We start from the raw sequence: 16,174 nt of genomic DNA, 5'->3' as shown, positions 1-16,174 counted from the left end.
ATTAAATTCCATTTTGATAGGTTTGATGTGCTTTTTATATAATTTTATCTTGGTTGGGTTGAGAGGGTGCCAAAGGCCAGAGGATCAGGAGAAAACTGCACAGAGGAAGTGGTGTGTATCCACCACAATGTGAACTAATAGGTGCAAAAATATGTAGGTTGTCAATAAAAGCATGAATGCATCTAAAAACAGCTCTCATTCCTTTAAGGGGAGTGTGTTTCGGTGCAATGAACGAGCCCACTGATTTAGTTTGCGAGAGAAGGAGGAAAACATGAAGGACACACCAGTCCACTTAAATGGCCATCTTGGTGACCTTTACATATTGTGTCTCACGCCATGTTTCACTCCTCCTCTTCTTCCTCTGCCTGTCTATCCCACCCCAGCTACATTTCACTGCTTAGATTCCCACCGAATGGAAAACAGCTGGGTCGGGGGCTGCCAGAGTACATTATGCCCAATTCTTCAATGAATTCCCATCTACCTCTCCCCTCTCCTCCTCTGTCCAGTGCGCTCCCTTGCTCCCTGTCCTCATTTAAGGTGGGGCCGCACAGCTGAAAACAAAAGAAAAACAGCCTGTATGAGAACATGTTTCTCACCCACATATGGTACTCTCTCTTCCTCTCCCACTTTCTGTGAATTTGTTTCCCAACCTTACTCCCTGGTGATACTCTGGTGTTATGGCTAGTTCTGCTTCTGACAAGCTGAAAAACGTGGAGATATAGTGCAGCTGAGTTGTACGGCCAAGTATGCATGTAGCTAAGTAATGTGTCAGAGTTATTACTTTGCCCTCCTACCCAGTCTAGTTCACCTGCTGGGGCAGATGTGAAGACAAAAACAGACATTAAAAAACTGTGCTTGGATTTCTATAAGAACAATAATATCTTATAAGGTCCATTTACACAGCGCTGTAGAATAAAGTGTTTTGACAGGTTTTTTCAAGAGATATGTGTGAGTATGAGAGTTGCTCAGTGGTGCATGAAGCCGAAATGGCTCGACTGCCGAGTGATAAAAGTATCCAGATCTTTCGCCGATCTTCCATGGGGCCCTTTAACCCCGCTTCCTAAACCGCGGTCCAACCTCATTCATATGAATGGCAGCAGGAAAATAACTCTGGATTTGGCTATTAGTGCATTTTACAACTTTCAGGACCTAATAATTTAAATAAGGGCTATTTAACGGTCCTCTGTGTAGGATCTGGCGATATCTAGCGGTGAGGTGAGGAGATTGTAACCAATTGAAGCCTCTCCCGTTTGCCAAGCGTGCTGGAGAGCTACGGTGGCCAACGCGAAAACGCGAATGGCCCTCTCTAGAGCCAGTTGTCTAAGAGTAGCGTAGGTCATTTGAAGCAGGTCCAGTGCGTGTGTATTCCATTTTTGCCCAATGGCATCACGTGACGGACACAGAAGTTCTTTTGAAATGAGAAAAAAGAAACAAAGTCTTCCTTTTAAATGCTAAAAGTCTAAAGCTTAATGATTGTTTTTCCCACTTACACAGGGACAGTGTAACAAGCCAAAAACATTGACATATTTTCACCTTGTACAGTTATAGCAAATTTGTTGGCAAGCAGTTGCCTATTTACATGTCCAGCAGATAAGGAACATTAGCTTTCATTTGGAGTTGTGTCTGCCATTTGGTGCTAGAAAGAGAGCGTCCAGTGGGTTTATCAGTGTTTTTGTTCGCTGAAAGCAATTGCCTTCTGTGGCTGTAAATGAGAGTTATGCTTAGGGATGCACAATCCAAATTTTTCAGTCCCGATAGCGATAGCGATACCTGGGCATTGGGTATCGGCTGATATACAGTACTGATCCCATACCAGTGTTTGATTAATAAGCTGTATGTGTCACTGTGTGAAAGTGACTGGGATCATTATTTTATGTGTAAGGCAACATCAGGCTTGACTTAAAGGAAGATTGTGTAACATTTAGGGGGATCTATTGGCATAAATGGAATATAATATTAATAAGTATGTTTTCTTTGGTGTATAATCACCTGGAAATAAAAATTGTTGTGTTTTTCGTTACCTTAGAATGAGCCCTTTATATCTACATACGAGCTAGTCCTCTTCAAGGAGCCGGCCGCCATGATTCCACAGCAGCCCAGAACAGACAAAACAAACTCTGTCTCCAGATAGCGCCATTCGCGTTTTTCAAGTCAGCCATTGTAGTTCTGCTACACACTTGGCATACGGGAGGAGTTTCAGTTGGTTGCAATCTGCAACCTCACGGCTAGATGCCGCAAAATCCTGCAAAATTCAGCTTTAAACATTCCTTTCCTAACTTAATAAAACAAAATGTAACAAATAAATACATAGATAAATAATATAAATTTACTGACCTGTTATTTATTATTGAAATAATAAATCGTACACCAGCAACTTGGTAAAAAACATCCTTAAAATTAACAGGGATTCCAATTTAAGTGTAAACCTTTTTAATGCAGCAACAAATTGGTCAAAACTTAAACAGTAATTAAAATTCCACTATATAATGTATATAGTACACAAATTGAATTGATCGGCCCCATTGTACCCAATCCAGCTATTTGAGTCAGTATCGGCTCGATATCCGATATTGGTATCGGTGCATTCGTAGCTGGTAATTGAAAAACAACAAGTTAGTAAGTAATGAGCAATGCACCTTTACTTTATTCACCAGTGCTGAGTTTTGCTGCTACAGCCTTATTTGGTCTGGTATTGACTAGTAGCTTATGGTGGTTAAAGGTGGCTAATGTTAGAAAGATGCTGCTGTGTAACTGACTGTCAGTTAAATGATGTTATGACTCATCTCTACTTGTGTTACTGTAACATAAAGGTTTAGCATCGTCACAAACAATGATGTATTTAAAGCAAGTGATTCAAGAGAATTTGGGGAAATTGAGGGAAATTCAATGTGTCATCATCTGGTCGTTGCCACCACTGCTCAAAATTTACATAGTCTCAATTTAAGGTAATGAAACTTCAACTTTATCATGCTTGATAAAAGTGTAAAGTTCACATGAATATAATACGTGAGGGAGCGTCAGTCTACCGTTACTGGCAGCCAAAACTTTGAAGGAATAGTTAAATCACATGGCTTGTACACTTTTTTAAATATATAATAAATAGTGTAATTGATGTGGAGTCAACTGCAAAGCTTAAACTTGTTGTTGTTGTGTGTGATTAGGAGGATTAGGATGGTGCTGCATGCTTTGGCTGTGTCACAAAGATGAAATCGGATTTCAAGAGAGCTGAAGACAGTGTGAGAAGCAGAGCAGGGTCAAGAGAAGTACGAGGAGGAAGTGTTGCTTCAGCTGCTGAAGGCGCCCGGGTGACAAATTGGGTGTATATTGCGGGCAATGCGTGTGTTTGTGCGCTTATGCCAGTGCAATTTCCTGCTTGCAGATTGACTAACACGTGGGCACCTGCCCTGACAAATCCACCCATCCTGTTTCTCTCAGCTCACACAATACATACACTCTTTCTGCACGTACTTTATCAGGCAAATGAAATATTGAAGAATTAAAAAAAACATAAAAGTGTTAAAACAGCACAGTTTTTTTGCGCACCAAGACGCCAAAAACACCTAGAAACTGACCTTCGAGTATGAGCTAAACTTTCCAGAAACTTGGGTGTTTCATACCAGCCCGCATGGTGATAATAGAGACTGGTATAAAAGGTTCATGAATTCACAGTAGCTGGAAGCAACAGGGAGAAGCACACTCAGTAAACCAAACAGGGACTTTACATCATAAAGTTTGCACATCCAGCACAGAGGAGTGCAGCGGCCAGACAAGCCTGGACAAAGTTGGCCTTGGGGGAGAGAGGCTGACGGCCAGCCTCGTTGGGTGACACACACACACGCACACATATAAATACAGGCAGCCCAAACAGGAGAAGTAATAATGTGATCTTTATCTATCAGGGGGAAGGTAGACAGAGCCTTTATAGTGCGGGCCTGGAGGGGGAAAAGAGTTGAACAAACTAATGAGCTGGCATGCAAACAATTGCAGTTCAGAAGGTGAGAGTGTGTGTAACTGTAAGAGACACACATCACTGTGTGTGTGTTAGGCCTGTAGAAGATGTGTGACCTTTAATTTATTGAGAGTGACTTCATGTGAAAGCATTGGCAGTGAGATGTGACACAAAGTGTAAAGGTGAGACTGCCGGATCCGTTGCTGGGACTTCGACTCTATTGTGTTTGGTGACGCACTCTCAGGCAAAGACTGGGCAAAAATACATGTGTGTGTGTGTGTGTGTGTGTGTATTGTATGTCGCAGAACAGAGAAAGTCACTGAGCCGTTAAAAACAGGGTGTCCATTACCTTCTTAGCGTGGAGTTACACACTTAAAAGCAGTCCATTAGCATTCGGTTCAGTTTGACAAGGGCAATAAATTACCAAGTGCTTCATCACTTTCACTTTGTGTGTGTGTGTGTGTGTGTGTGTGTGTGTGTGTGTGCGTTGGTGCACAGTGGAGGGGTGTGGATACCGGCACTCTAATGGTGAGAAGAAAGCAAGGGTTTGGTTTCTGTATGTGTATGTGCATCTCTGTCTTCGTTAGTGAGCATCTGCCTGTGTGTTTCCCTTCATTTATGTATAAACTAGGGTTGTCAATAGATTAAAATAGTTAATCACGATTAATAGCAAAATTAATCACACATTTTTTATCTCTTCAAAATGTATCTTAAAGGGAGATTTGTCAAGTATTTAATACGCTTATCATGGTGGGAGTGGGCAAATATGCTTGCTTTATGCAAATGTATGTATGTATTTATTATTGGAAATCAATTAACTACACAAAACAATGACAAATATTGTCCAGAAACCCTCACAGGTACTGCATTTAGTATAAAAATATGATAAAATCATAACTTGGCAAACTGCAGCCCAACAGGCAACAACAGCTGTCAGTGTGTCAGTGTTCTGACTTGACTATGACTCGCCCAAAACTGCAACATAAAGTGGGCATGTCTGTAAAGGGGAGACTCGTGGGTACCCATAGAACCCATTTTCATTCACATATCTTGAGATCAGAGGTCAAGGGACCCCTTTGAAAATGGCCATGCCAGTTATTCCTCGCCAAAATTTAGAGTAAGTTTGGAGCGTTATTTAGCCTCCTTACAGACAATGACATATGATGCCAGTATCTTCACTCTAGCTTTAAAACTGAGCCTGCTACCACCTTAAAAATCACAAGTTGCGTTAAAGAAATTAGTGGCGTTAAAATGAATTTGCGTTAACGTCTTATTATCGCGTTAACTTTGACAGCCCTAGTGTAAACATTAAATCATTAAGTTGCTTTGGAAAAACTGAAAAAGATGTCATTTCCATGTACGCCAACTGCATTGCATACTTTAAGCTGTATGAAAAGCACAGTGAGAGTATGTTGTAAAATGCACATGTGGCACGGAGAGGTTACTGGTCTGTTTGGGAAGCTCAGAAGACGACATGTGTGTGTCATCCAGCTCTAGATTAGAGCCCCATTAGCCTCAGTGGCCGGTCTGCTGTTTAGACTGAGTGTAAACACAGAGAGAGGGATGGTTTGACGTCTTCTGTCTCCATCTTCAACCTCCTGATAAAACTTGCAAAAACACATGCATGCAGACACACAACAACATGTCTGGACAGTCACGCTTCACTATGCCACGTGTGTGTGGGTGTGTGTGTGTGTACTGAGCTCTGGTGTCTCCTGTGAGAACGCTCTCATGCCCTCCACTGGCATCATCCTCACTTCCTGTGCCAGCTGCAGCTTGTCTCCCCTCTTCTTTATGTCTTTCTTTCTCACTACTCTCTTCAGGCAAAACGGATTCTTCTTTCATTCCCACGATCATATTACAAAAAAAAGCTGAGCCATGAGCATAATGCTATCAGCTGTGAATATTGTTAGTGGTATTACTAAACTATAAGTGAAGCTTGGTGGCATAATGGATATAAAAGCAAATTAGGAATAGGACATTAAAGGCCTTTACACATCGGGGGCGTGATGAATACACAACACGAAAATACAAAATACTCGCTTGGGAATATCATATGTCTATGGCTTTTATTGTGAAAGGTAAGAACGGAAGGAGTGGATCTGGTATACGATGCCTTTGTCAAGGTTGAAAGGAGTAATAAAGTTTGCCACCCTGTTTCGGACTATGATGCGTCCGTGTTGTTGTTTCATAAATATAGGCGTGTGAAAGCTCAGAAAATTGGCCTCATTCTGAAAATAATTAAGTAGCTTTTTTGCTGCGTAATATATGATGTATATTTGAAAGAACTCATGACAAAAACAATAGTTCAAAAAAATATATTGATGTGTGAAACGCTGCCGGTGTGTAACGACCTTAAAGGTACAGTGTGTAGGATTTGGTGGCATCTAGTGGTGTGGTTGGAGTTTGCAAATAAGTACCCCTCCACTCACTCCTCCCGTTCCAAGACTGCGGTAACGTGAGCCGCCGAGTGCAAAACCGTGGTAACGCCGCTCAACTCTACCAAGCAACGGAAGTCAGACGGCGGCTGGTGGTACCATAGTTTTGCGCTCATCGGCTCACGTTACCACAGTTTCACAAGCGGTAAAATAAAACCATGATAGGCCCTTGCTAGAGCCAGTGTTTGGTTTGTCCGTTCTGGGCTGCTGTAGAAACATGGCAGAGCAACATGGCAAACTCTGTGAAGAGGACCCGCTCCCTATGTAGATATGAAGGACTCATTCTAAGCTAACTAAAACACTACGATACTTAGTTTCAGGTGATTATACACTAATGAAAACATAGTTATGAATATTATATTCCATTTCTACTAACAGATCCTCTGAAATGTTACACACTGTTCCTTTAAGTGTCTAAGTAAGGTTTGGGTCACCGCGAGCAACAGCTTCATTGCTCGCATAAAATTAAATATTTATTTTGAAAGTCTCTGGAGCTCTACAGGAGGGTCTAAACACCATTTTTCAAAATAATATTCCCTTATTTGATGTTTTAATGATAGTGGTAGAGAGTGGTGGCTTATACATTGCTCAGAATCTCCCATAGGTGTTTAACTGGGTTGAGATCTGGTAAATATGAAGTCCACAGCTCACCTTTCACATCATTTTCATTCTCATTAACCACTCAGTGACTCATTCCCTGTATGGAAGCATAGGATTCAGTCTCTCTCCACTCATTTATTCAGGCTTTACTTTCAAAGACGTCATCCGACATTTAGGGAAATGCACTTCGCTTTCTGAAAGTGAGGTGAGAAAATCGGTGCCACTCTCAAGTTTACACTAATATGAAACTACAACTAGCACCTTTCAGCACCACTAAAACTGACTAATTATTGCTAATTTGGTTTGTTTAATCCGTACAAAAAACCAAAGTGTAAAAATTAAGGGTTTTACATGGGGTTAAGAACCAGACTATTTTTTGACTGGACATTTCCACTGTTATACTTCGGCTAAACAAGCAAGATATAGCGTGTTAATTAGTGAGCTTTAGAGGTGCTGGTATGTAGATTTTGTCACCTTCAGACAGAGCCAGGCTCGCTGTGTCTCCCTGTTTCTAGTCTTTATGCTAAGCTATCCAGCTTTATATTTAACAGACACATCGGTATCTCAGCAAGAAAGTGAGCAATGTTGACCTATTCCTTTAAGTTGTCACCCGTGACATCTGTATATTGAATGGCAGAAGCAAAAGACGCTGAATCGGTGTGAACCACATCTGTCTATCTGTGTCCGCTTGTGTTCGTCACTGTCAGCCTCGTGCACGGACACCACGGCGAGCGAGTGCACATCTTCACTCCAGCTCTGCCCCAGTTTACTGGCAGCGGCCCCACTGTCTGTGCTAAAAGTCACGTCGCGAGGAGAGAGAGAGGAGCCCAGAGAAGCGGGGTAGGAAGGAGGAGGGGGTGTAGGGGGCACAAGGAGCAGGACACAGGAAGTGGAGAAAAGATGAAGAGCCGGGAGACAATGTGATGCACAGGGGTGCTGAACCGGGAGGGGAGGAGGAGGAGGAGGAGGAAAAGCAAGCAGAGGAGAGAGACGAGGCAGAGGAGGAATGTTGGAAGAGGAGGAGAAGAGGGAGAGCACAGGGTGTGTGCATCTGGCACTAGGAGGCAGGGAAAGATAGCGTGGGCCAGGCTGGCCGGACGTGTGTGTTTGTGTTTGATTGAAGAGGGATGTGAGACAGAGACCCCTCACTGGCTCAGCTTTACTGGAATGCTGCCACAGAGAGATGGACACTGACACACACATGCACACATTTGTACAGTGCAGGACAGGGAGAAAGAGGAAGTGAGAGGGAACGATAGAGTAACAAGGATGGTTATGATTACAGAGGAGGGCATCTTTTATTAAAAAAAACCTTAACAAGTAATAGCTTGTTGCGGGGTCATTGCAAACTCATGCTGTGTAAACATACAGAACAGAGATCCCAAAAGGCCCTGACACACCAAGCTGACAGTCGGCCAGTTTGGGGCCATCGGTGAGCATCCGTCGGCCTAGATTTTTGCGGCTCTAGTCGGCCCATGTTGGAGGTTTTTTGGCTGATACAGCATGTTGAATTGGCGGCAGAGCCCGTCGGTGAGAGACATCACTCTGGTTGGCCGCTAGTTCTTTAATGTTGGTTTGGTCTTCCCAAAGATACAAAATATGAGGCAAGATTTTGGAAAAAAATTCATAAAATGATGCAAAAGATGCACATCTAAAATACTAATATTTGATGGGATGGTGCAACCATAAATTACATATTGGGCTTCGTTTTTTTTTTTTTTTTTTTCGTGAGATTAATTCGCACGTCAATATATTTTTTCGAAATGTTGTTTTTTTCATGAATACTTTCACACAGATTGCAAATAATACGCACAAAAAAAGCAACGTAACTTTTTTCTGGAATGATTTTTCTGAGCTTTTGCATCACAAGTATAGGCATCAACCAAATACATTGTGCGGAATGGGTTGAGTTGCGCCTATATTCATGAAACAACAACACAGAGGCTCCATTGTCCGAACCAGGATGGCAAACTTTATTACTCCTTTCAACCTTTTAACAAAGGCAGCGCAGACCAGATCCACTCCTTACATTCTTACCTTTCACAATAATGAGTATTTCTCATTTTCTTGTTGTTTATTCATCACTTCCCGGGTGTGTAAAGGCCTTGACTCTCTGCAAGAAAAGCAAATTAGCAACATTTCCACAAATGTCAAACTTTTCCTTTTGAGGGGAAACAAAAGGGGAAAACTGTATGTTAAGTGCAATATCATCTGAAGGGAGAGGACGGGAGAAAGGAGGAAGGAGAGGATGAACTAATGAGCTGCCAGCGAGGCTTCCTCACAAACTATGATGATAACAACAACCATCTGTTTTTACCAAGACACTCCAGGAAAATGACATGTTTCAAGGTTGCAGCCGCATACCAAAACAGGATGAACCTCAGATCACCTCATCGACTCCTGTTTGTGCGCTACTGTAGACAACCGTGCCCTTATAAAGTGGCAGCAGGATGAAGACGCAGATAGGCACACGTAGCTGACGCACAGATATTGTGATTGCTGCTTACATAACCTGATGACTTAATGGGTCAATGGGAGGCGGACAGGACTGATGAAAACGTGTCTGCTGACAGGCAGAGATCTAAAAATATCACACGCTCACTTCTAATGGCATATTTTTGCCCCCATAACGTCAGTCTGGGCTCTCTGTCTGAGAATTCATACTCCCCCTCCAAGAGTCACTTCCTGTCCACCGAGGCAGTGTGTCCCTAACGCCACAGAAACGACATTGCAAAGTGAGCACAGCAGAGACATTCGGCTCTTCCTTATGGGACTCCAGAGGCCACATGGACTCCAGGCACACAGACACACACACACACACACACACAGGGAGAGGTAGCACGTCCAATAATGGCACAAGGAGTGTGTGTGTGTGTGTGTTGGGTGGGGGAAGGAGGGGGCAGGGACACAGGGGGTCCATTGTTTCAGACTGGAAGGCAGAAGTGTTGGGAGGGGACGAGGGAAAGTCAAGGGGAAGCTAAATTTAGAGCACCTCTGCTCAAGTATTCCAAATATTCTTACGTGTATTCGGATGCTCACGTATACACTTTGTTACTTCATCCACTTCCATGAATTACGTCATTATTTGATTATTATTATTATTTATCACTGATTCGAATCATTTTCTTTTGATAAATTCATACTTTACCCTCAGACTGACACAGCCACTGTACTTTTTTACATCCTCAATAACAAAAATGGTACTTCAACGCTTACATTTGATCATTTTACAGAGACAAACCGACTTGTTTGCTACTGAATTTAAATCTCTGTTGACAGCAGAAGTGATGATAGTTATCGTCCGTAAGAATCTCAGATGAGAAGATGACGTGGTACACATGGGGTTAAATCTTCATGTGCATGTTTTGGGTCATTTCCTGCTGGCTGTACAGCCCTGACCTGCTGGTGCGGACCTGGCCACACAGACAGACAGACACACACACACACACACACACACACACGTCCTGCACTGACCTACACTTCCTGTCAGACAGCGACACCCCCTTGGAGAGCGAGTCTGATCTGTCTCCACTACGTCCCCCTGCAGAATCCTCTCATCCACTTCTGTCCACCTCATTGTTCTTTTCACACTTGCACGGGATCACTTGGGACCACGACTGAAAGGACGGCGGTCTCCTAAACAGGTGCTTCTTTACATAAACAACACACATTCTTTGTCATAGAGGCACCACCAGCAGTAAGAATAGCAGCGCAGGATTTACTGACACAAGTGTGTGTTTAATTTAAAAACTATTTGAAAGTCTCAAGACTTGTAAACTTTAATTATTCCACATTATCTTTTAAGTGGCAATAGACCCCATCCCCCCCATCTGGTGCTGTCGCAAAGACAACCAGATTGCTCTCTGTTTTTCTCAGCAACAACAACAACAACAACCAGGTGGCAACCTCTGGTTCTGTAAAGTGAAGCCAATGGGGAAGTGCCTTGAACTTGCATTCTATCTAATAGCCAGCAGGGGGCGACTCCTCTGGTTACAAAAAGAAGTCTGATTGTATAGAAGTCTAGTGTGTGTTTTCAGTTCATGAAAGGTAATTGTAACATTTTGGTCACCTAAAAATGTCTTATTCAGCATTCGGTTGCTTAGCTCCACCCTCTCGTGTCACTTCTGACTGCAAAAAAAACGAGATGACGACACTCCAGGCTTCAAAACGGCAGTCCACAAACCAATGGGTGACGTCACGGTGACTACGTCCACTTCTTAAATACAGTCTATGCCAAGAACACAGGACCAGTGTTACCAATTTAGCAACTTTCTCGCTAGATTAAGCAACTTTTCAAACCCTCTTAGCGACTTTATTTCTAAAAAGCCACTAGCCACAAACTTAGCAACATATTCGGACCATCAGGGAAAAAACAAGAAACATATTCAAATATATAATATTGTGTTTCATTCCCAATGCTGCTCAGAGTAATTGCAGTTCACAGCCGCTTCGCTGCAACCAACACTAAGCTTTAATGCAAATGAATGCATGATGATGTATCCAATATGCAAATGAGCATATGACAGCATCTGATGACTTTTAGCAACTTTTTGAGCTAGTGCTAACTACTTTCATTGGAAAAGAATTGGAAACACTGCACATGGACACACTGCATTTTGTTTTCCACAGGTACTTCGGTTGTTCCGCCGTCCGCCATTTACATTAATGCTGATAAAGAACTTACATTGATACGCTTTGGTAACTGGGAATAGCTACTGATAGCTACCAGGGAAAAACAAAAGCGCTGTCCTCTTCCTGTTTTGGTTGCACAATGGTTGACGCACTTCCTTTGTGCCGTAAATCAAGCCTTCATTTTCTCAGGAGATCGTACCCTGTGGCAGACGGAGTTGCAAATTGTCTATAGCTATTACATTGTGCAATCAACATTTACTTCATAATGATATGTTAAAGAAAGAACTTGCCTATTGTCACTTTAATGAAAATATCAATAACACTGTGAAAATGTTAGAAAGTTTGAAATATACATACAAGGTATATGGTGTTTTTCAACCATCAAGACCCTCTCAGGTTCACCTCTGGAGGAAAGAGTTAATTCCTATTTCCTGTCCTCCCTCTTCTGTCACCGTGATCAGCAGAACTGTAGCTGTGACGTATTCTCTGCATTGTAATGTGTAAGATAATGTGTGTCTGGTATGTACGGGCGTCTTTGTCTATGTGTGCATCTGGTTTACCCATCAGAGCTCCAGCGTCATGTCCCTGACCCGGTGAGGGGCACAGCGCGGTGAAGCTACATGTGGTGCGTGTTTCCTCCCATTGCTGTAGCCTGATGTCACTAAAGGGGTGAGGTGTCGGGGTGGGAGCGAGAACCAGAAGTCTTGAGGGGGGTCGAGGGGTATTGTCTGAGACGCTGGCAGCAAGGTGAGAGCTCTGAGAAGTAGACACAAGAACCTGAGTCAGGACTGAGTGCATCCCCAGGCCATCCTGGAGGGAGACTGTGTGTGTATAACGGCGGGAGTTCTTGACGGACAGATTTTTAACAAGGTTTTAATGACCTGCTGCAAATGGCCCGCGATCAAGAACACAACGGAGACTTTAGTGGATCACACACACGCCCAGCCTGTGTTGTCATCCATTGGTCAGCTGTTAAAATCAACAGTTTGTGTTGTAAATTAGCCTTGCGCCCCTCAGGCTCTCTCATTTCTACCTACAACACATGCATCTCCTCATCTTATTGCGGTCAAAGCGACCGCATGCTGCGGTCTGTGATTACAGCCGAGTGTTTACAGTCCTCTCATATTAACACGCGTGTTAAAACAGCATGGGGTACCATCCTGTAGCAGGTTTTTTTTTCTTAAAATGCACAACTTTGGATTTTGGGTTGACACCACCAGCTTGGTGGCACCTATCAAACTATCGGAGTAGAAAATAAGTGAAATTAGATTTTTCATAAGGAGAGAGGTCTTTTCAGCCTTCATAATTTATTGCTTTTATTGGACAGAATACAGTGCTGTAAAGAGGAAAGAAGGAGACAGAGAAAAGGGAAGGTGACGTAAAGTTCAAAGTGGATTTGAACTTGTTACTCGTCATGTAGAACCAAGAAAATCAGGGTTTAAGAGGAGGAGAACGCTGTTTAGTTAAATATGCTTCCTAAATACTGTTTGTTGGGCTGTCAAAGTAAACGCAATAATAACACATTACAGCAAATTAATTTTAATGCAACAAATTTTTTTAACGCATTAATGCAACTTGCGATGTTTTGGTTGTAGCGGGGACAGTTTTAAAGATTTTTAAGATGAATATACTGGCATCATGCATCTAGAAAACCTAAGGAATCCATTGGTACCAACCATGTCATACTAGCTTGTTGCGAAGGAGGCTTAAATTTGGTGAGAAAAACTGGCATGGCCATTTTCAAAGGGGTCCCTTGACCTCTGACCTCAAGATACAGTATGTGATGAAAATGGGTTCTTTGGGTACCCACGAGTCTCCCCTTTACAGACATGCCCACTTTATGATAATCACATGCAGTTTTGGGGCAAGTCATAGTCAAGTCAGCACACTGACACACTGACAGCTGTTGTTGCCTTTTGGGCTTGAGTTTGCCATGTTATGAATTGAGCATATTTTTTATGCTAAATGCAGTACCTGTGAGGGTTTCTGGACAATATTTGTCATTGTTTTGTGTTTTTAATTAATTTCCAATAATGAATATATACATACTTCTGCATAAAGCAGCATATTTGCCCACTCCCATGTTGATGAGAGTTTAAATACTTGACAAATCTCCCTTTAAGATACATTTGGAAAAGATAAAAAAAGTGATTAATTTACGATTAACCATAATTAACTATGGATAACCATGCAATTAATCACGATTAAATATTTAAATCAATTGACAGCACTAATGTCGAATTCTTTCTTTCAACAGTGTTGCTCTACTTTTTTGCCTTTCCTCTCATTTTACTGTTGCTCCTTTCATCCAGTACTAAACTGCCAATGCCCAGTTTCACAACACACACGTAAATTAGGAATGGCACTACATCTTTGAGATTGCACAAGTCTGCATCTGCATCTTTGTGTGTGTGTGTGTGTGCAAGTGTTAGGGTGTGTGTGTGTGAGTGTGTTCTGGGTGTGCACGTACATGTGTGTAATGAGAACCAAATGGTGGGGTGTGTGAGCGCATGGTTTCTCTCCCCCATCTCTAATCAGACAGCCCCCAGGAGTACGGTGTGAGCGCGGACTCGGGGCTTAGAGCGCTGAGCTGCTACATAAATCAGCTCTGCCCAAGGAGAAGCCTGGATACATGCGGACTCCGCTAACCTGCCGACGGAGCTACAAAGCGTTGGAGACGGTTCTGTTTTGGAGGGGTTTTGTTGTTACGTTCTTCAGTGGTGATAAAAAGGTGTGAAAAAAAGTGCAGAAATAATGAGACCGGCCATATTTGATGACTGACCACACTGGTATGGTGTAGTCTGGGTAGGTGGTCTTTAATGACAAGGCCAGGTACTGTCTAAAGAGGAATAATTTATGCTTATATGCTCTCTCACATTTGATTACCAGCTTTGTTATTCCATTCTCTCTATCTCCTCTCTCCCTCCTTTCCTCCATACCTTCCTCCTCCACTCTCTCTGTTTCAATCCTCATTCCCCGCAGGAGGTGGCCTCTCCCTGTCCTCCATCTCTCCCTCTCCTCCATCTCTCCCTCTCCTCCCTTTCTTTCTCTTTCACATCTGGTCAGGCAGCTGTGGCTGGCCAGGGTTCAGTGGGGTGGGAAGGTGTGGAGGGAAGAAGAAGAGAAGGAGGAGGAGGAGGAGGAGGAGGAGGAGGAGGAGGAGGAGGGTGCTGGTGGTGGTTGAGTTTTGAGGAGGCTATCAATTGCAAAGCCCAGGGCACAGTAAAAGAAAAAAAAAGGATTTGACACAAAATGCGCACTGTGAAAAAAAACGGTTGAACCAAATCTGTTCAGTTTCTCTCAGTCTATCTATCACACTGTCTCCCTGTGCACTATTAAACTCTATTAAAGAGAGCAGCAGCGCAGGGAGAAGGGGGGGGAGGCTGGGGGTTTAGGGAGAAGCGAAGCAGGGGAAAGAAGGGGGAGGATGGCGAGGGCAAACATTTCAATATCTGATTTCCACATCTTAAATACATTAATTTATCTTACCCCGGGGCTCTTTTAAACCCGGGAGAAAGGAGCGGAAGGGATTGGGAGGAGGGAGAGGAAAAGGGGCGAGGGTACTTATGACATTTTCATTGTGGAATCTCGTTTCTATTGTTTCTGTGGTCAGCATATTGCCCAAAGATTCCACATGCCATCATGGCCACACAGGCTCCGAGCGGCTAAACGCTCACAGATGTTATTACACGCTTTGCGCACATGCAGATGACTTGATTCCTGTCAGGCTTAGGTGCTTTTTTTTTCGCCTGCAATATGCCAATGTCTGCGCATGATTTACTGCTGCTCACGAGTGCGTCATTATGTTCCACATTCCAGGATGTCATCTGCGCTACTTTTTATGCCAACTAGCCCGTCTTTTTGTCAAGTCTCCACCCTCGAGTGCCAGTTCCTTCTAAAACTCCAGCTGAAGTTCACGACCCCTCGGCAGAGTTCACGTTGGGACGAGGGCCTTTCTGAGGTCTCACGTGACTCTGAGCATATGGTAAGTTACCCCCGAGAGTGGAAAAAAAGCTCCACTTTCAGTTTCTTGCAGTTCCTTCCAACTTATTTTATGGCCAGTTTCGGAGCACGACGAGCCAAACAAACAGAGAGGGATACATGGTCAGAGTGAGGGGGCAGAGACACAGTGATGGACCTCAGCGAGAGTGAGTAGGAAGTGAGAGATGGGAGGGAGCCAGTAGGATTGAAGGGGGAGTGTGAGCACCCCACTGTTGTGTATTATGTTTTCTGAAAGTGTCCATGCATGTGTCTCTGTGTGTATACGTGTGTGTGGTTCTGGGGTTCTCGGGAAGGTGAACTCATGCTCCTCTCGGTACAGGAAGCCCCTGATTAGCGCTAACGAGAATTGCAGACCGTATTAATGCAACCACACACCTCTCCCTCCCCTCCCTCCCTCCTTTTCTCTCTCACTCCTGCCATCTGCACTCTCCACACTCTCTGCCAGACATCATAAACCCACTGCAGAGCCCTGAGACACACACCAGAGCACCGAGGGGGGCAGGCCAGGGGCTGCCACGCACACTCAGCCCCCTCTTTGCACGTTCAACCCCTG

Source organism: Sebastes umbrosus, chromosome 7 (genome assembly GCF_015220745.1).
Source record: "Sebastes umbrosus isolate fSebUmb1 chromosome 7, fSebUmb1.pri, whole genome shotgun sequence".
Lineage (NCBI taxonomy): Eukaryota > Metazoa > Chordata > Actinopteri > Perciformes > Sebastidae > Sebastes > Sebastes umbrosus.
This window is presented reverse-complemented; position numbering follows the sequence as displayed.